Source organism: Schistocerca gregaria, chromosome 3 (genome assembly GCF_023897955.1).
Source record: "Schistocerca gregaria isolate iqSchGreg1 chromosome 3, iqSchGreg1.2, whole genome shotgun sequence".
In the NCBI taxonomy this organism is placed as follows: Eukaryota; Metazoa; Arthropoda; class Insecta; order Orthoptera; family Acrididae; genus Schistocerca; species Schistocerca gregaria.
The window spans coordinates 654,590,532-654,612,041 of record NC_064922.1 but is presented as its reverse complement, the minus strand read 5'-3'; the positions used below and the strand labels follow the sequence as shown (position 1 = coordinate 654,612,041).

Genomic DNA, 21,510 nt, shown 5'->3' with positions numbered 1-21,510 from the left:
TCGGCGAACCTCAAACTTTTAATTTCTTCTCCATGGGTTTTAATTCCTATTCCAAATTTTTCTTTTCTTTCCTTTACTGCTTGCTCAACAAACGGATTGAATAACATCGGGGATAGGCTACAACCCTGTCTTCCTTCCCAACCACTGACCACTGCTTCCCTTTCATGACCCTCGACTCTTATAAGTTATAACTGCCATCTGGTTTCTGTACAAATTGTAAATAGCCTTTCCCTCCCTGTTCAAATGGTTCAAATGGATCTGAGCAATATGCGACTTAACTTCTGAGGTCATCAGTCGCCAGAACTTAGAACTAATTAAACCTAACTAACCTAAGGACATCACACATATCCATGCCTGAGGCAGGAATCGAACCTGCGACCGCAGCGGTCGCTCGGTTCCAGAGTGTAGCGCCTAGATCCGCCTGGCCACTCCGGTATTTTACCCCTACCACCTTTAGAATTTGAAAGAGAGTAATGTAGTCAACATTGTGAAAAGATTTCTCCAAGTCCACAAGTGCTAGAAACGTAGGTTTGTCTTTCCTTAATCTATTTTCTAAGATAAGTCGTAGGGTCAGTATTGCCTCACGCGTCCAACATTTCTACGAAATCCAAACTGATTTTCCCCGAGGTCGGCTTCTACCAATTTTTCCATTCGTCTGTAAAGAATTCGCGTTAGTATTTTGCAGCCGTGGCATGTTTTAACTATCACTTCCAAAAAATAATGTTCCGCAATTAATAATTTGTTTTCAGGTACATGTCTGCAGTCCTAACACTCACTGAAGTCCCCACATTGCAGTAGCGTAGTAAGCCGCCAGAGGAGCCAAAATGTAGCGGTACAGCTCACGGTTAAGGTGGCGTATCGTGCCGCAGTTCTTTTTTAGCAGCAGCGGTAATACTACAGCTATGTCAGGCCAACCCACATGACTTACTTAGCCTTCTGGATTTGTGCGATACGACTGCCGTATTTCCGCTACTGCCGAAAACGCCTTACGATACACCACCTCATCCCTGCACTGTACCATTACATTTTGGCCCCTCCGGTGGCGTGCTGAGGTAGTACAGCGTGGGGATTTCAGGTGTACCAGGACTGTAATCAAACAAACAATTGCCAGAACCAACTTCCCTTCTGCAGCGTAGCGTGTGCTGACTTTAAACTTCCTGGCAGACTAGTACTTACACGAGAAACGCGTTAAGTCCCAGGTTCGAGTCTTGTCCCAGAACACAGTTTTAATCTTCCAGGAAGTTTCACGCTGGTAACAGTCGCTCAAGCTATGGCTAAGCCACGTTTCTGCAGTAATCTTTCCTCCAGCAGTGCTAGTCCTGGATGTGTGCAGGACAGCTTATGTGAAGTTGGGACGGTAGGCGATGAGATACTGGTGGAAGTAAAGATGCGAAAGCGGCTCGTTTATCTTGCTCGGGTAATTCAGCTGATAGACAAAGATCGCAGCTTCCAATCCCGCTCCAGAGCCTAGTTTTTATCTGCCAGGAAGTCTCGAACAAAGAATTAATTATGCAGCTTCATTGTTTCGAGATGATAATCCCTCTGCCTGTTTTCTTACTGATTTTTTCATTTTGATTTCACATCCCATGTCTACATACAACCCTCGACTTGCACGCCGATCTCTATTTAAAGAGGGAATTACACTTCCAAAAGACCAGCGATGGCCCAGCGTGTCGTATGGCGAGCCGAAATCAGAAATAACACCGAAAGTTCTTGCGGCCATTGTCAGTTCCACAAAACTTCTCATGTTCTTTTCCTGGGGCATTGTTTCTTCAGTGGCCTTACAGGGATGTTTCGAGCGCTGCAGTCTTCACCTCGGGCCGAATCTACTGCACTACTGTACACTGTCAGTTAGCTGAAAACTACCTTCGGTGCGAATCCTGTTTTATTTTCTTCACCAAAATGTTAACCCAGCGTCTATTAACTACTCTGTGAGGTGCTTTTTAACGAAAGAAATCGGTACTATGGCTCAATAAAGGGATGGAAGTTGCAGCGCAGCACCTGTCCGTTCACTCTCGCTTCTACAGCTGATGCTTCTGTTGCTGTTCTTAATATGTAGTCTTACTGGAGTGATGTCAGCTATATCCTACAGGACACAACGATGTTGCTAGCAACACTGTTGTTTCCCCGCATCGTAAATTCCCATCTGGAATAACAGTTCAATCGCAGATGGCACTCTTCCGTCGTAACTTTCGATTTACTTCCACGTCATTATAGGAACGGAAGACAACGTATCCCATTCTGGTTATTGTTAAACCTCTAAGAGTTGCAGCAGATCCTGATTAGAATAAGAACATGCAGCAGTAAAAAAAAATCTTTCCTGAATTCAATAAAACTAATTATATCGAGTTTCAAATAACCCACAGCTGAGGTAGCGCACAATTTCTCTTGTAAAATTTCTTGAAACACAGATAGCATATCTGAATCCATTCTGATATCACAAACTAGATATTATGAGTCCCCCACAGGAAAGTATTGCCCCCGATACTGGGGACGTGAAATACGCGAGAAATTTCAGTTCGTCCACCTTTTTCCCAACTTTATGATAAATATTGTGCCAGGGAGTTCGTTCCAAATTACGGTAAGGCATCAGAAGTAAATACACAGATATGATAGCTCTGATTCCAACAGAATGTTGAACATTTGAATATATTCTTCAATCGCAGCCAGAAAACTTAACACGTATGGCTATGCGCTCGAATGCAAACGTTTGCCTACATTGCTGTAGCTGCAGAATGAATACAACTGCAGCCTACAAAATTTCGGAAGTTGTTCAGAGATATTTCCTGAAAATTTTGTTGTTAAGGACCCTTGCCTCCTGTGGCTCATTATACAGTAATTGCATTTCCTCTGATGTTTTACCCCCTTTTATTTTTGTTTCTGGTTAGCATAACATTTAAATATCTTCACAACAGTACAATTGGTCTATGGTATGGACTGTGAGTCTTATTTGGAAATAAACTTATTCCACTCTCCCACGGCCTTTGCTGCTGACAATAGAAAACGCCACTTTACTCTTCGCCTTCAAGCTTACATTCAACACTGCTCTGATCTGTCTCGGATTTGTTTTTCTAGCACTGTTGGCTGCACTTCGACAGTGATACACTGCAGTGTGGATAGGTTTACTGACGATGAGCTGGCTGACATGCGCTGCAACGATGGCATCACAGCATCACAGTTTCGTCTGAGTTGCTGCCTTTCTCTGTTGCTTTTCTTTTGCGTTACATGTTTTATTGATTGCATGCTACAGGTGTTTTTCTGTATCGTGAAAGTACCTTCATAGAAATGACGTGAACTGTCGCAGCACATCGAACAAATCATAACTACATTACACTGAAGTGACAGCCATATGTACATATACAGATGATGGTAGCCTCGCGTGCACAAGGTATAAAAGGGCAGTTCATTGGCGGAGCTGTCATTTCTACTCAGGTGACAAATGTGAGGGTTTCAGACGTAAGTATGGTCGCATGATGGCAATTAACAGACTTTGAACGAGGAATAGTAGTTTGAGCTAAACGTATGAGACATTACATTTCGGAAAGCGTTCGGGAATTCAGTATTACGAGATCCACAGTGTCAACAGTGTGCTGAGATTACCAAATATCAGGCATTGCCTCTCACTACCGACTGCGTCGTTTGCGCAGAGTTGTCGTTGCTAACAGACAAGCCTCACGTGGTGAAATAGTCGCACAAATCAATATGAGACGTACGACGAACGTACCCGTTAGGAAGCACTCCGTCTTCAGGCCACAAGTGGCCCATCGGGACCATCCGACCGCCGTGTCATCCTCAGTGAGGATGCGGATAGGAGGGGCGTGTGGTCATCACACCGCTCTCCCGGTGGTTATGATAGTTTTCTTTGACCGGAGCCGCTACTATTCAGTCGAGTAGCTCCTCAATTGGCATCACGAGGCTGAGTGCTCGCTGCAAAAATGGCAACAGCACATGGCGGCCTGGGTGATCACCCATCCAAGTGCCGGCCACGCCCGACAGCGCTTAGTTTCGGTGATCTTACGAGAACCGTTGTATCCACTGCAGCAAGGCCGTTGCACCCGTTAGGAAAGTGAAGCGAAATTTGCGGTTAACTATGGCAGCAGACGAACGACGTGAGCACGACTTCGCCTGCAGCGCCTCTGCTGGTGCCACGATCATATCGGTTGGACCCCAGATGATTGGAAAAACGTGACCTGGTCCTATGAATTCCGATTTCAGCTGATAAGAGTTGATGGCAGGGTTCGAGTGCGGCGCAGACCCAAGGAAGCCATGGACCACGCTGTCCACAAGGCACTGTGCACGTTGGTGATGACTCCATAATGGTGTGAACTGCGTTTACATGGAATGGACTGGGTCCTCTGGTCCAACTGAACCGCTCGTTGACGTACGGCTACTTGGAGATCATTTACTACCATTCATACATTCCATGTCCCAAACACCTAGCCCGCATCTCGTGATCGTGCGGCAGCGTTCTCGCTTCCCACGCCCGGGTTCCCCGGGTTCGATTCCCGGCGGGGTCAGGGATTTTCTCTGCCTCGTGATGGCTGGGTGTTGTGTGATGCCCTTAGGTTAGTTAGGTTTAAGTAGTTCTAAATTCTAGGGAACTGATGGCCACAGTAGTTAAGTCCCATAGTGCTCAGAGCCATTTTTTGAACCGAAACACCTATGGATGACAATGTGCCATGTCACCGGGCCATAATTGTTTGCAACAAGGTTTGAAGGATGTTCTGGATAATTAGAGCCAATTGTTTTGTCACCCGGATCGCCCGACATGAATCCCATCGATCATTTATGGGACGTAATCGATAGGTCAGTTTGTGCTCAAACTTCTGTACCGGCAACACTTTCGCAATTATGGATGGCTGTAGAGACAGTATGGCTCAATATTTCTTCCAACGGCTTGTTGAGTCCACGCCACGTTGAGCTGTTGTACTACGCAGGGCAAATGGAGGTCCGACGCGATATTAGGAGGTATCCCATGACTGTTGTCCCCTCAGTCTATTAATCTGTAACGAGCCACTGCAGGCCCCAGCTTCACTTACACCAAAATACTCAAAAAATAACCGCTAACAACCTACAGCTTCACACTTATATTGTGCTCACTACGCCCAAAGAAGTTCGTAATCGGAAATCCACTTCACCCAGTATTTATTTGTTTCCAAATGTTTATTTCCCTGGGAGTGATTTAAGCTAACAATGGACAACTTAAATCAGGATATCTGAACGGGACTTGAATGGAGTTATGTTTAATAAGAGCCCAGTTTTTTCTGCTGCGCCATTCGTTGCGTGCTCATACTGATGCTGAGAGCTCGTTTTGCTCTTATGAGTAACCGATGGAAAACGATACTACTTTTTTTTCCAGGAAGCAGGCGAGTACTGCGAGTCTCTGATGGCAGCTTGGTTCAGACTCCATGGGAAGACAGACTACAGCAGTGACGTCAGACGACAGTTGCGACTGCCGTCGTGTCTGCGACCTCGGCCTTGCACTGCTTCTACGCTGGAGATGAAGGGCAGCGCACCAGCCACTCTATCTCTGTTCGTTGTTCTTGTCGAGTTCACGCGCTGGCATCTGCTCCTCTGTCCTACTGTATTCTCTCGTCACAGTCATTCTCTGATGAGATTCAGGAGAGTAAGGGGGCTACTTGAGTCCAAAGTTCGGTTCATACAGCGTTCCTGCCTACTAGATGTTGCATCCTCCAGATAGGTACAGAACTGTGCGAGGGGTATGTGAAACAAAATATACTTATGCTTTCCTTACAGCGCCAAGTTAACTGTTCCTGGATGCTGTAGAAGATATTCCTCTAACCTATCCATTCTTATGCTAACGGTTTTACTTCGACTTCTTTCTTTCCAATTATTTTTGATACACTTCCATTTGAATCTTACCGTTCCCCACTTAAATTTTGACATTCACCTGTAACATCACAATAAAAATACTTCCAGACATACTAATTACAATAACTTACTAAACTTGTATGTGTATTGTAAAGAGATATGTACTGTGATGTTTTTTCGTGAAACTCTTTAGAAGTTTCAAAACTTTCTGGACAACTAACCATTTTGCATATCGCTGCACTGAATGACAGTATGTTGGTACAGAATTTATTAATCAGATGCATACATACATTGAAGTCACAGATGACTGCCGGTGTCTGATTTTAGTTTCAGATCTGATATCATGGGAGACGGACCTTTGGAGGAGTTTTTAAATTATATGTACGAAATCAATAGCAGCTCGTCTTCACGAAATAACCTGTAATTCACCTAGTTTGAATGAAAATTGCTGGGCACCCAGTTCTTTCGTAAGCATATACCTTGATATCGAATCTAGCTGTTTACCGGACGGTTAAGATACAGAGCTGCAGAGAAGTGCGTGCTCTGTAGGAGATGTCGATAACTTCACCTCAAGATTGCCAGGTGGCTCAGTTAATCATTTTTTTCTGTTTTCCCTGGACTTCCAATGCCTTTCCCCTAGAACATCGGTCTGTGCATCTAAAAACATACCGAGACTTACACCGTCCGTTTCGATGTTACGACATACGTTCCGCCATGAGGGCATAGATGAGGTGACTGCAAAGCTCAGATGAGGGCAAATCCGTACAATGCCATACAGAAAGAAAGACAGAGCTTAGAGTCTCATTGACGTGGAGGTCATTAGAGATAGGCAGATAGATTCCACTGCGATCTTGTTCTAGGGAAAAAGCTGCCAGTTGGACAAAGAGTTTAATGCCCTACCTTCCGAATACGGGGCCAGCGTCTTGCTTATGCCCCTCCATTTTTCCTCTCCTACCACGACGAATATAAAATTCTCGGTACATAAACCGCGTCGGATCAAAGATAAAATTCAAGCTTTCGAAGGCCACTATCGTTGTTCTCATAATTAAGGAATCAATTTTGAACCGTAGGGATTTCTACACTGACGAGCCAAAGAAACTGGAACACTCGCCTAATATCGTATAGGCCCCCCGCGAGCACGCAGAAGTGCCGCAACACGACGTGGCATGGACTCGACTAATGTCGAGGAATTGACACCATGAATCGTGAAGGACTGTCCATAAATCCGCAATAGTATGAGAGGGTGGAGAGCTCTTCTGAACAGGACGTTGCAAGGCATCTCAGATATGCTCAATAATGTTCTTGTCTGGGGAGTTTGGTGGTCAGCGGAAGTGCTTAAACTCAGAAGAGTCTTCCTGGAGCCACTCTGCAGCAACTGGTGACGTGTGGGGTGTCACTTTGTCGTGCTGTAATTGCCCAAGTCCGTCGGAACGCACAATGGACATAAATGGATACCGGTGATCAGCCGGATGCATACATACGTCACATGTCAGTGTCGTATCTAGACGTATCAGGGGTCACATACGACTCCAGCTACACATGCCCACACCATTACAGAGCCTCCACCTGACTGAACAGTCCCCTGCTGACATGCAACGTCCACATATTCGTCAGGTTGTCTCCACACCCGTACACGTCCATCCGCTAGATACAATATGAAATGAGACTCATCCGACCAGAAAACATGATTTCAGTCATCAACGGTCCAATTTCAGTGTTGACAGGCCTAGATGCGCAGTCATCAAGGATACATGAGTGAACCTTTGGCTCCGGAAGTCCATATCAACGACGTTCCATTGAATGGTTCGCACACTGCCACTGATGGCCCAGCATTGATATCTGCCGCAGTTTGCGGAAGCGTTGCACTTCTGTCACGTTGGACGATTCTCTTCAGTCGTCGTTTGTCCCGTCCCGTTCTTACAGGATCTTTTTCCGTCCACAGGGACATTTGATTTTTTACCGGATTCCTAATATTCACGTTACACTCGCGAAATGGTATGGGAAAATGTCCACTTCATCGCAGCCTTGAAGATGCTGTGTCCCATCGCTTGTGCTAAGACTATAACACCACGTTCAAACTCACTAAAATCTTCATAACCTGCCATTGTAACAGCTGTAACCGATCTGACAACTGCGCCAGACACTTGTCTTATACAGGCGTTGCGGACCGCAGTGCCGTTTTCTGCCTGTTTACTAATCTCGGTATTGAATACACATGCACTCCGTCTTCAGGCCACGAGTGGCCTACCGGGACCATCCGACTGCCGTGTCATCCGCAGAGAAGGATGCGGATTGGAGGGGCGTGGGGTCAGCACACTGCTCTCCCGGTCGTTATGATGGTATTCTTGACCGAAGCAGCTACTATTCGGTCGAGTAGCTCCTCAATTGGCATCACAAGGCTGAGTGCACCCCGAAAAATGGCAACAGCACATGGTGGCCTGGATGGTCACCTATCCAAGTGCCGACCACACCCGGCAGCGCTTAACTTCGGTGATCTCACGGGAACCGGTGTATCCACTGCGGCAAGGCCGTTGCCAGAATACACATGCCTATACCAAGTTCTTTGGCGTATTTAAGCGTTGGTAGGTGTTTTCCACAACAGTAAATCACGTAATATTCCATACATAGTTCGTCTAGAAGCATTTGAAACGTGGTGTTATCGAGGAATGTTAATTATTAAGTGGAGAGGTAAGGCCCAAATTGACAAGTTGGCTTAGCGCTGGAAGGACCGGTTGAGAGGAAACGTTATAGCAGCGTACGATGATTATTATATGGTGGATGCTAAATGCAGCAGCCACATAGAAATGGCAAGGTTGGCAAAAGACAGAAAGTGACGGGAAGAGCGTTTCAAACACTTCGATAGACTAATGGCCTCAGTCGCGGTCATTTAGAAATTCTTTTACAAGAGGAACTGATATAACTTTCTTTGCTAATGACCGCTTTCATTTTCGGATTTACTTAGTTTCATCAGGCTCGGATTACAGTATTCTGACTGCCGATTTATATTCATTTTACTTTGTTTTCTTTTTTTTCTTTTTTGTGAGAGACGGATAGAGAGAGGCACTAAAAAGAGAACTGGATTTAAATTCGGAAGAAGGAGCATTCAACTATAGGATCAGTAATCCAGGACGTCGCCGTTTTTTTGTGATTTTCGTAAACCACGTTGTTCCCTTATTATTCCACAGACGAACGGTTTGTCTAGAAGAAACTATAAAACTTCACCAACTACAAATTAAAAATAGATGCATAACGAGCCCCAACTAATACATATCTAATCACAAGTGTTAGTTATGCACACGGAAATTTATTTCTGTTTTAGGTCCTGGTCCATATCTTGAACGTTGCTGACTTTCCCGTAACCGATGTTTCTTTTCAGCCTTCGCTTCCCCTTGCGCAAGAATCTGTATGGAGCGTGGAGCACGCGCACGGCGTGTTGCAGGGGATGCCGAGCAGTGTGGGCGCGCGCCGCCCGCGGCCAGAATAGCGAACCGTGGCGTGGAGAAGCTTAGCGCAGGGCAGAGACTCGGCACGCCGCCTTGGGGAAGGTCCGGGACGCGACCGCAGCCGCCGCCGCCGCGGTTTGTTTGCTCTGCCGCTGCTGCGAGGTCACTGCGCGCAGCACAGCTCTCGCTGGTAAGCACTCCCACCCCCCTCCCCCCACCCTCCAACCGTGCTTGGCGCCTACTGGCGCGATAACAGTTTTCTTCAAGAGCTGAGTACTACTCCACCAGCGACGATGGCATGAGCCAGCAGAGAGCTCGTACAAAACTTGGCGTAGTTGGGGCCGTATTCAGTAACACTTCCTAAAGCATCACTGAAAAAACGGAGGAACATAAACGCGCGGTGTGTGTGTGTGTGTGTGTGTGTGTGTGTGTGTGTGTGTGTGTGTGTGTCTCATATGTCCCACACAAAAGCATGCAATTAATGTTAGAACGACTAAATTCAAAATTAGCTTGTCTTCCATCTGACAACCACGAGAAACTGTGTTAGGTAGCTGGGCTGGAGACTGATCAGGATTGAAAAAAATCTTAATAGTCCTGAGCGTTCCAGTTATTTGAGGACGAAACCTCTGGATAAAATTTCACAGCCCAGAGCACGTCCAAAAATTTCAGTGGACATGTCTCACAGTGACACGTGTTATATGCGGGGTATTAGTAAAGCAACTTGTTCTTGAAAATGCTAGTAAGTTTTGGTAATCTATCTATGATGTAATGTCCTATTACCAGAGTAACAAATCTGATAATCAACTCCATTAACACAGTTCGCCGTCGACGTTTGTCAGAACATGGTGGTAATATCCAGAAGGAAATAATTCTACGTGTCGGAGCGTGGAATGTCAGGAATCTGAATGTTATAAGGAAGCTACAAAATCTGAAAAGGAAAAATCAAAGGCTCAATCCTATAATAGGAGTCCGTGAAGACATACAGAAAGAAGGAGTGGATATTTTGTAAGAACAGTGAAGGATCTTATCAACAGCAGGAGAAAATTGTATCGCGAGGGTAGGATTCGATATGAATGGTAATGTAGGACAAAGAGTAAGTTACTGAGTACATTTCAGTAATAGGATTAATCTCATCAGAATTGACACCAAAGCCACGCTAAGAACAATGAATGACATGTGCACTTCGACGCCACAAGTAGAAGATGAAGACATATAGAAAACATATGAGGATACTGAAGAGGCAATTACGTATGTAAAAAGAGATGATAATCGAATAATCACGGGGAACTGGAATACGGGACTAAGTTGTGGAAGAATATGCACTCGGTAGTAGAAATAAGAGAGGAGACGGAGTAATTGAGTTCCCCAATGTGTTTCAGTTACTAATAGCGAATATAATGTTGATAAACGACGAGAGGAGGAGGTATATACTACGAAAACATTCCAGCTGGATTACATCATGATCAGGCAGAGATTCCGAAATCAGATATTGGGTTGCCAGGCGCACCAACAAGCAGATATAGAGACTCTGTTCACAATTTAGTGACGATGAAGAATAGACTGAAGTTTAAGAGAATCGTCAGTAAGAATCGATGTGTTAAGAAGTGTGACACTATCGTATTGATCAATGATGAGATGTGTTTAAACTTTCTGGGCTGTAGATACTGCGATAGTGAATAACATAATAAGGAGTTCAGTTGGAGAAGAATGAGAATCCCTAGAGCGACAAAAATCATAGAAGCTGGACAGACAAATACTTGTGGGAGGAAAGTTACTGCGAAAAAACACTGGACTACAGAAGAAATACTTCACCTGATTGACCAAAGAGGTAAATACAAAAACTTTCAGAAAACGAAAGGAATACATTATATGTTACTTAGGAATTCAATCAATAGGAAGTGCAAGTAAGTTAAAAGCGAAATGACTGCAGGAAAAATGTAAAGAAACTGAAAAAGAAATGGTTGCTTTGAAGGACAGATATGGCATATAAAGGCGTAAAAATAGCTTTCGGTGAAATGAAAAGCAAGGGCGTCAACATTCGGTATGCAAAAGGATTTCACATGTGCTAAAAACAAAGAGAGACCAGATAGCACCGAGCGAGGTGGCGCAGTGGTTAGACACTGGACTCGCATTCGGGAGGACGACGGTTCAATCCCGCGTCCGGCCATCCTGATTTAGGTTTTCCGTGATTTCCCTAAATCATTCCAGGCAAATGCCGGGACGGTTCCTCTAAAAGGGCACGGCGGACATCCTTCCCCATCCTTCCCTAATCCGATGAGACCGATGATCACGCTGTCTGGTCTCCTTCTCCAAGCAACCAACCAGATAGCTGGGAAGAGAACATCGAGGGCCTCTACGAAGGGTGAAAATGTCTGCTGAAGCGATGTAAGAAGGATGTTCAGTACCGAGTCCGAGATTGGCAGAGTTCTTGAAAACTTGCGAACAAGCAAGGCAGAATGGATTAATAACAATCCTTCACAATTCCTAGAATCATTGGGTAGCAGTTAAACGACTCTATAAATTAGTGTGTAAAATCTCTGGGTCTGGAGACAGATCTTCGGACCGTCGAACGAATACACCGAAAATATCGAAGGCAGGTAACTGAGAGATCTGCCGCACAATCAACTTAGTAGCTCATGTACCCAAATTGCTCACTACAATAATACAACGAAAAATAGAGAAAAAAATCTGTTAGATGACGATCAGTTTATCATGTGAAAGGTAAAAGCACGAGAAATGCTGTTCTGACATTGTGCTTAGTGACGGAGGCAAGACATCAGAAATTCAAGACTTTAAAGGGATTTGTCGACACAGAAATAGCGTCTGACAACGTAAAATGATGCAAGTTGCTTGAAATTTTCAGAACAGTAAGTGTAAGGCAAAGACAAAAACGGGTAATATACAGCATGTTCAAGAACTCAGAGGGAACAGTAAGAATGGAAGACAAGACAAAAGTGCCGTTAGGAAAAAGATTATTATACAAGGATGCATTCTTTCTCCAATACATTTCAAACCGTGTATCTAAGAAGTAATGAATGAATTAAAAGAAAGTTTCAGGAGTGGGATTAAAATTCAGAGTGAAATGATGTCAGTCATAAGATTTGCTGACAACGCTGCTACCCACTTTGAGTAAAAAAGAATTATAGGTCATGTTGAATGGATTAAACGGTCTAGAGAGCAAAGAATATGGGCTGAGAGTAAACCAGAGAAAGAGTGAAGCAATGAGATGTAGCAGAAATGAAATTAGCAAAAAAAGTTATATAATAATTGGGAACCAACTACACTGCACAACAAAATTAAAGGATCACTCTTTCGAAAGCCGTTTATTGTCTCCCACTGCAACGCGTAAGTTTGAGATTTCGGTCAAAGATGCCTACAATCTTTCTCTGTAATGGTACGAATTACTAGTGCCCCATGACATTACCTTCGGGCTCAGCGACGGTTGAAACAGCAAGGTGTCAACACAAACGAACAAAAGGCCACACTTCAGAAGTTCATGTGCAGGTTAATGATGCTACATCGACACCAGCTTTCACCACAATTCTGCACAAACGCCACCATGTCTGTGACATTTTGGTGTGTTTTTCGTACCATGATATGGGCCCACTGCTCCAGGTTACTGTGAAAAAGAACCAGGCAGTTTACTGCAACATTCTCGGTGATTAAGCATCTTAATGATGAGGCGGTGAAGACCCCTTTCTTCCGCGGTGACAACAGCTGTGTGTTCGCAGGGCTGCACACATACATACGGTCTTTAGTTTGATCAACATTCGGGCACCGTACTGCACCGCGAGTGGCAATCGTAACAGCATAGAAAAAGTCTTTTCTAACTGCCTGTGCAATGTTGCGAGCAACTGCCCTGCAGTTTTTAGCTCTGCGGTTTACAATGGTTTCAGCTGGATATGGCACACGTGATGAAACCTGTGAACTTTCTTCCTCATCGAACTGAGGCGATTATCAGTCCCAGAGGCGGTTTGGCACGGTATCTGCGCGATGTCTCCTGGCGCTGACTAATTTTTCCGTTCGTAGCACTTATTTGCAATGAATAACAAGGGAAGACAAGTGCGAAAACTATCGCACAGCAAGCTTAGCAGCTCACGCATTGAAACTGCTAACAAGAATAATGTACAGAAAAATGGAAAAGGATCAGCTACATGACGAGCAGTTAAGCTTCGGGAAAGGTAAAGCCACCGGAGGAGCAATTCTGGTTGCGCTTGGTAATGAAACCAAGGTTGAAGAAAGATTAAGAGAGGATCATAGCATTCGTCGACCTAGAAAAAGCGCTCGACAATGTAAAATGCACGAAATTCTGAGAAAAATGGGGGTAAACTTTAGGGGAAAATGGATAATATACAATATGTACAAGACCCACGAGGGAGCAATAAAAATGGAAGACAAAGAAAGAAGTGCCCGCATTAAAGTGGGAGTAAGACAGGGACGCAGTGCTTCGGCCAGCTATTCAATCTGTGCATAGTACACTCCTGGAAATGGAAAAAAGAACACATTGACACTGGTGTGTCAGACCCACCATACTTGCTCCGGACACTGCGAGAGGGCTGTACAAGAAATGATCACACGCACGGCACAGCGGACACACCAGGAACCGCGGTGTTGGCCGTCGAATGGCGCTAGCTGCGCAGCATTTGTGCACCGCCGCCGTCAGTGTCAGCCACTTTGCCGTGGCATACGGAGCTCCATCGCAGTCTTTAACACTGGTAGCATGCCGCGACAGCGTGGACGTGAACCGTATGTGCAGTTGACGGACTCTGAGCGGGGGCGTATAGTGGGCATGCGGGAGGCCGGGTGGACGTACCGCCGAATTGCTCAACACGTGGGGCGTGAGGTCTCCACAGTACATCGATGTTGTCGCCAGTGGTCGGCGGAAGGTGCACGTGCCTGTCGACCTGGGACCGGACCGCAGTGACGCACGGATGCACGCCAAGACCGTAGGATCCTACGCAGGGTAGGGGACCGCACCGCCACTTCCCAGCAAATTAGGGACACTGTTGCTCCTGGGGTATCGGCGAGGACCATTCGCAACCGTCTCCATGAAGCTGGGCTACGGTCCCGCACACCGTTAGGCCGTCTTCCGCTCACGCCCTAACATCGTGCAGCCCGTCTCCAGTGGTGTCGCAACAGGCGTGAATGGAGGGACGAATGGAGACGTGTCGTCTTCAGCGATGAGAGTCGCTTCTGCCTTGGTGCCAATGATGGTCGTATGCGTGTTTGGCGCCGTGCAGGTGAGCGCCACAATCAGGACTGCATACGACCGAGGCACACAGGGCCAACACCCGGCATCATGGTGTTGGGAGCGATCTCCTACACTGGCCGTACACCTCTGGTGATCGTCGAGGGGACACTGAATAGTACACGGTACATCCAAACCGTCATCGAACCCATCGTTCTACCATTCCTAGACCGGCAAGGGAACTTGCTGTTCCAACAGGACAATACACGTCCGCATGTATCCCGTGCCACCCAACGTGCTCTAGAAGGTGTAAGTCAACTACCCTGGCCAGCAAGATCTCCGGATCTGTCCCCCATTGAGCATGTTTGGGACTGGATGAAGCGTCGTCTCACGCGGTCTGCACGTCCAGCACGAACGCTGGTCCAACTGAGGCGCCAGGTGGAAATGGCATGGCAAGCCGTTCGACAGGACTACATCCAGCATCTCTACGATCGTCTCCATGGGAGAATAGCAGCCTGCATTGCTGCGAAAGGTGGATATACACTGTACTAGTGCCGACATTTGCATGCTCTGTTGCCTGTGTCTATGTGCCTGTGGTTCTGTCAGTGTGATCATGTGATGTATCTGACCCCAGGAATGTGTCAATAAAGTTTCCCCTTCCTGGGACAATGAATTCACGGTGTTCTTATTTCAATTTCCAGGAGTGTAGAAGCAATGATGGAAATAAAATAAAGGTTCAAGAGGGATTAAAATACAGAGTGAAAAGATATTAACGGTAAGATTACCTGATAACATTGCCATCCTCACTGAATGTGATGAAGAAATATAGGATCTTTTGGACGGAATGAATAGCCTGAGACGTGAGAGTAAATGGGGAAAAGACAAACGTAATGAGTTGTAGCAAAATGAGAATAGCGAAAAAAAAACATTAAAACTGGCGATCAAGAAGTAGACATAGTTAATGAATTGTGCTACCTTATCAGCAAAATTAACGGTGACGGGCGAAGCAAGGAGGACATCGAAAGCAGCCTATGCAAGCAAAGGGAGTACTGCTGGTGAAGAGAAGTCTACTAGTATAAAACACACGCCTTAATTTTAGGAAGAAATATCTGAGGATGTACGTGTGAATCACAGCATTGTATGGCAACGAATCATGGACGACGGAAAATCCGGAACAGAAGAGAACCGAAGCATCTGAAATGCAGTGCTCCACAAGACTATTATGGACTGATAAGGTAAGAACTGAGGAAGCCAGCTGTGGTGGGCGAGCGGTTCTAGGCGCTTCAGTCTGGAACCGCGCGACCGCAACAGTCGCAGGTTCAATGTGTGTGACGTCCTTAGGTTAGCTAGGTTTAAGTAGTTCTAAGTTCTAGGCGACTGATGACCTCAGCTGTTAAGTCCCATAGTGCTCAGAGCTATTTTGAACATATGGAAAACACTGACAAGAAGAAGGGACGGGATGAGAGGACATGGGTTAAGACATCAGGGAATAACGTCCATGGTACTAGAGGGAACAGCAGAGCGTAAAAACTGTCGGGAAAGACAGAGATTTGAAAACATCCAACAAATAAATAATTCAGGGCGTAAGGTGTGAGTGCTACTCTGAGGTGAAGAGATTAACGCAGGAGAGGAAGTCTTGACGGGCTGCATCAAAATAGTCAAAATTAGGGGGAGGGGGACTGCGTACGTCACGATGGTTAAGGCATGTACCTCACGAACACTGCAGGGTGACTTCCGCAGCTACTAATAGTCGCTGTTATAGGATCACTTAGAGCTATTAGCAGCAACCGTGGCTAAAATGAAATATCTGGCGCCGCTCAATGTTTCAGGGTCATGCCTGTCTACTCGAAGCGTAGTAGAGGAGGTATCAGTTGGAGGACGGCTAGAAGACTAAGGGACAAAAATGTGTTGTGTAGTGAACAAGATCGATAAACATCACACAGTTCCCAGAATTTGATAGAGTCGTCACTGCGAGAAACAGAATATACTCTCTAAGGCAACAACGAATGACGCACTACGCAAGAATTATCTAAATGAGATGGAAATCGTGGGATATGATTTACATGTACAGACAATCAAATAATTTTGGATATGCACTAAATGCGGCCTCGACTACCATTGACTGAGATAGAACTGTCTTCAGTGATGAGGCCCACTTCGAATTGCGCCGAAGGCGTGTCTGGGGGCGCCCCCGCAGTGGTGGGATGCCAACCTAAGTCTCGCCCGCCGTTCGGCGCGACAGCCAGGAATAATGTGGTCTGGGGTGCCATTTATTTTCACAGCAGGACCCATTTGGCCGTCATACGCGGCACCCTTACAGCACAGTGGTACGTCGACGACATTGTACGCCCCGTTATGTTGTCCTTCATCCTGGACTTACATTTCAGTAAGATAATGTCCACACGTACAGGGCGAGACTTTCTGCTGTTTGCTTCGTGCTTGTGAAACTCTACCTTGGCCAGCAAGGTCGCCGGATCTCTCCCCAACTGAAAACATTTGGAGCACTAAGGGCAAGACGCTCCAACCACCTCGGGATTTTGACGTTCTAATGCGCCAATTAGACAGAATTTAGCACGCTATCCCTCAAGAGGGCCTCCAACAGCTCTGTCAATCAATGCCAAGTGAAATAATAGCTTGCGTGAGTGCCAGATGTGGACCAACGCGCTACTGACTTCCTCAATTTGTGAAGCTCTTTGTCTTGAATAAAACAATTTTTTTCTGAAATTGTAATTTTTTTGTTGTCTGTGCATATACGCTCACGCTCATAAATTAAGGATAATTGCAGAATGTGGTGCCACACAATGTGGCACTATACAAAACTGGCGCTAAGAGCATAGGCGCATAGGGAACACACACGACACAGATCTGTAAGTCCACAGTATTGGTGATAAGTTGAGAAAATCGTCCTGAAACACATGTGCTACAAAACACCACTGTTTCCTGAGCACCCCGACATCAATATGGGATATGATCATCAAGCACACGTACATAGGCCGCACAACGGGTTGGCATACTGTGGATCAGGTGGGTAGTAGCTATTGGGGTATAGCCTCCCATGCTTGCACCAGTGGCTGCCGGAGCTCCTGAAGTGTCGTAGGGGTTTGACGACGTGCAGCGATACGTCGACCGAGAGCATCCCAAACGTGCTTGATGGGGTTTAGGTCTGGAGAACAGGCAGGCCACTCCGTTCGCCTGATATCTTCTGTTTCAAGGTACTCCTCCACGATGGCAGCTCGGCGGAGCCGTGCGTTATCATTCATCAGGAGGAAGGTGGGACCCAGTGCACCACTGTAAAGGAGGACATACTGGTGCAAAATGACCTCCCGATACACCTGACCTGTTACAGTTCCTCTGTCAAAGACATGCAGGGGTGTACGCCACCCCACATCATCAAACCACGACCTCCATACAGGTCCCTTTCAAGGACATTAAGGGGTTGGTATCTGTTTCCTGGTTCATGCCAGATAGAAACCCGGCGAGAATCATTGTTCAGACTATACCTGGACCCGTCCATGAACATAACCTGGGACCACTGTTCCAATGACCATGTACTGCGTTCTTGACACCAGGCTTTACAGTCTCTCCTGTGACCAGGGGTCAGTGGAATGCACGTTGCAGGTCTCCAGGCGAATAAACCATGTCTGTTCAGTCGTCTGTAGACTGTGTGTCTGGAGACAACTGTTCCAGTGGCTGCGGTAAGGTCCCGAGCAAGGCTACCTGCAGTACTCCGTGGCCGTCTGCGGGCACTGATGGTGAGATATCGGTCTTCTTGTGGTGTTGTACACTGTGGACGTCCCGTACTGTAGCACCTGGATACATTTCGTGTCTGATGGAATCGTTACCATAATCTTGAGATCACACTTTGTGGCACACGGAGGGCTCGTGCTACGACCTGCTGTGTTTGACCAGCCTCCAGTCGCCCTAGTATTCTATCCCTCATAACGTCATCAAAATGTGTTCTTTGTGCCAGTTGCAACACACAGTCACCATTAGCACGTCTGAAACGTCTGCACACTTACTCGCTGCACCGTACTCTGACATGCACCAACACACCTCTGCGTATGTGCACTGCTGCCAGCGCCACCGTTCGACGACCGCAGGTCAAATGCACCACATGGTCATACCCCGAGGTTATTTAAACCCGCAAACCGCCCACCAGAGCGTTGTTTCACCATGTATCAGCATTATCCTTAATTTATGAGCATGAGTGTACATTACGTCCACCGATTTCCGCCCCATTCAGCTACACTCGTGGTACGTCGATTTTTTGTCTTAGAGTGTAGCTATCTGGTCCGTCTATTACGCTGTAGAGTTAAGATACTATTGTGGATCATCTTAGCAGTCTTTTGGACGAGTAGATGAGGCTACAGTTGCTATTCTGAAATCCAGTAGATGTAGAAATGCTAATATTAATTCATTCTACTTGATAAGGAGGCGGATGCGTGTCACTTAATAAAAGACAAACTCTTTTCAGTGCTTACTGAGGCTAGTCACTAGTGCTACGTCTGCACAAGCGACACCACTGCACCATTGTCCATCGGTCCTCAACTCTGTCGAAATTGACTCACATCCGTTACTCTTGACCTCCCAGTCTTTAGCATACAAGACCGGCCTCTCTAATAAATGACTGAACAGAAAGCCAAGAGAGGAATAAATATTGCACGTTCTCAAAACCAATGGTCCACAGGTCGTGGTATCGCGGTAGCGTTCTCGGTTCCAGAGCACGGGGTCTCGGGTTCGATACTCGGAGAGGTCAGGGATTTTCACCTGCCTCGAGATGACTGGGTGTTGTTGTGTCGTCTTCATCAACATCATTCATTCCCATTACGGTCGGAGGAAGGAAATGGCAAACCACCTCTGCTAGGACCTTGCCTAGTACAGCGGTGCGGATCTCCCGTTCGTCCCCTACTCTCTGCCAAGCAGTATGGGATATCATCATCATCATCATCATCATCATCAAAACCGATAAGATCTGCTGAATATTCATACTGATATGCTTGGGCCACTGGACGGATTAGTAAGTTCGAAAATTGAATGTAATGACAGTAAATTCTAAACGAACAAGTTAAATGCACTACAGCTGCGTGCTTAAATAAATACGAGCGCGTAATGAAATACAACACCTAATTTATTATGAGAAAACTCTTAAATTTTTTAAAAAATAAAACAAATATTATGAACATTTCACACCTTTATTCTTCATGTCTACATACTTATTTCTCAACATAGTCACCTTGGTGATGAACGCACTTCTCCCATCGAGAGGTCAGTTTTTTGACAGCGTCACAGTAGAATTTTTGATTTTGTCGATGGAGCCACATCCCCACATCTGCATGCAACGCTTCACCGCTATAAAAATAAAGTCCTCGGAGGTGTTCTTTAAGCTATGGAAGCAGGTGAAAATCGGATTGGGCCAAGTCCGGACTATATGGAGAATGGTCGATGACAGTGAAACCAAGGCTTCGAACTGTTGCAGATGTCGCAACCCTCGTGTGAGGTATGGCATTGTCGTACTAAAGCAAAGGGTGCCTTATATGTGGACGAACTCTACGAATTAGAAACTCGATCACAGCATGCTATTTCTCACGCACCGACATGTTACGGAACCCACCGCCATGTTACACGCTACAATTTGGGCCCCTCTAGCAGCAGAAGGCTGCAGATATGTGGACATGAAGAACATGAATGTTGAATGTTCATAAAGTTTGCTTAACTTAAAAAGCCTTGAGAGTTTTCACATAAAAAATACAGATGCATTACATTTCAGCACTCATTCGTGAATAATTCGGAGGCCAACGGCAGGCGCAGTTAAAAATTCATATTTTGTACGACGTCCATTAATAATTCGTTCTGATCATTGTGCGGTAGTATTTTTTTATTATTTGGAAAATTCTAGATAAGCCCTCAGGCGGATCTGAACAATCACACACCCGTGTATTTCCGTTCTTATCGGAATGAACAATATGTACACTGCCTGAGAAAAAGAGTAAAGCACCCAAAAGACCTGGTTGGATGTCAATTTAACCCCAAACATGTACACACCATCGGCTCTGATTAAGAGTTGCAGTTGTTTGAGAAAGCAGAACGACCGCCAGAGTATATCGATGCTGTTCTTGTTTAGTATTGTTACCAGGCCTGGTAGAACAGGGGTGGATAATGTCAGATGTTGAGTAAATGCCGCGTACTCGTATGAGACAGAATGATCAGCACGTGACAGTTTGATGGGCTTCATTGTGGGTCTCCTTAAGGCCGGCTGTTGAATCGTGCAAAATACAGATTTGTGAGACATTCGGATGTGAAAGTGGCCCGATGTTGGACTGCTAGGGAATGTGAGAGCAAATTATCTTCATCAAGGCTGCAATCGATCACACCTGGTCACCACATTGCCGTATTCTGCATCAAATGCATCATAACCCCTTCACATCTCTGACGCCCATCCGCGAACATGTAATGGGCTTTCTGCAATATTCTGTGTCATCCCACACCACTGGTTGGTGACTGGCAGCAGCCGGATTCGGAAATTACTGTCCCGTATGAAGGCGGTCACTAACACCACAACACAACCGGCTCCGTTTGAAGTGGTGATGTGATCGGGAAGCATGGACTGCTGATAAATGGTGTCACATAGCATTTAGGGATGAATCACAGACCTGCACTAACCAGGATGATCGTCGTCGGCGAGTACGGTGGCAGCCGGGGAGAGATCCCATTCTTCCAATGAATTGAAGAGGCACCGCGGTGTTGCTCTTGCCGTCGTGGTGTCGGGAGCCATTAGGTATGACTTCAGGTCAAGGGTGATAGGACTAAGAGAACCCAAACGGTATAACGTTACGTCACGGAGATTCTATGTCCTCAGACGCTATCTCTCGTGTGACAATACCATGGTGCCATTTTTCAACAGGACAGGACACACATGGCCCGTGTCTCTATGAACTGTCTGCATGATGCGTCCGATGCGTCCAGGCAGAGGAGAGTGCAACGTCGCATTGATACGTGGGCTCATACTGTTCTTTGTAAATATCAGATCCATGAAGCTTTAGTTCGTTT

At 46.0% G+C, this 21,510-nt stretch overlaps 1 pseudogene; it reads right to left on the bottom strand.

Moving 5' to 3' along the window:
* Window positions 1-8,250: 8,250 nt before the first annotated feature.
* Window positions 8,251-8,368, bottom strand: LOC126356677 (5S ribosomal RNA; annotated as a pseudogene).
* Window positions 8,369-21,510: the final 13,142 nt, after the last annotated feature.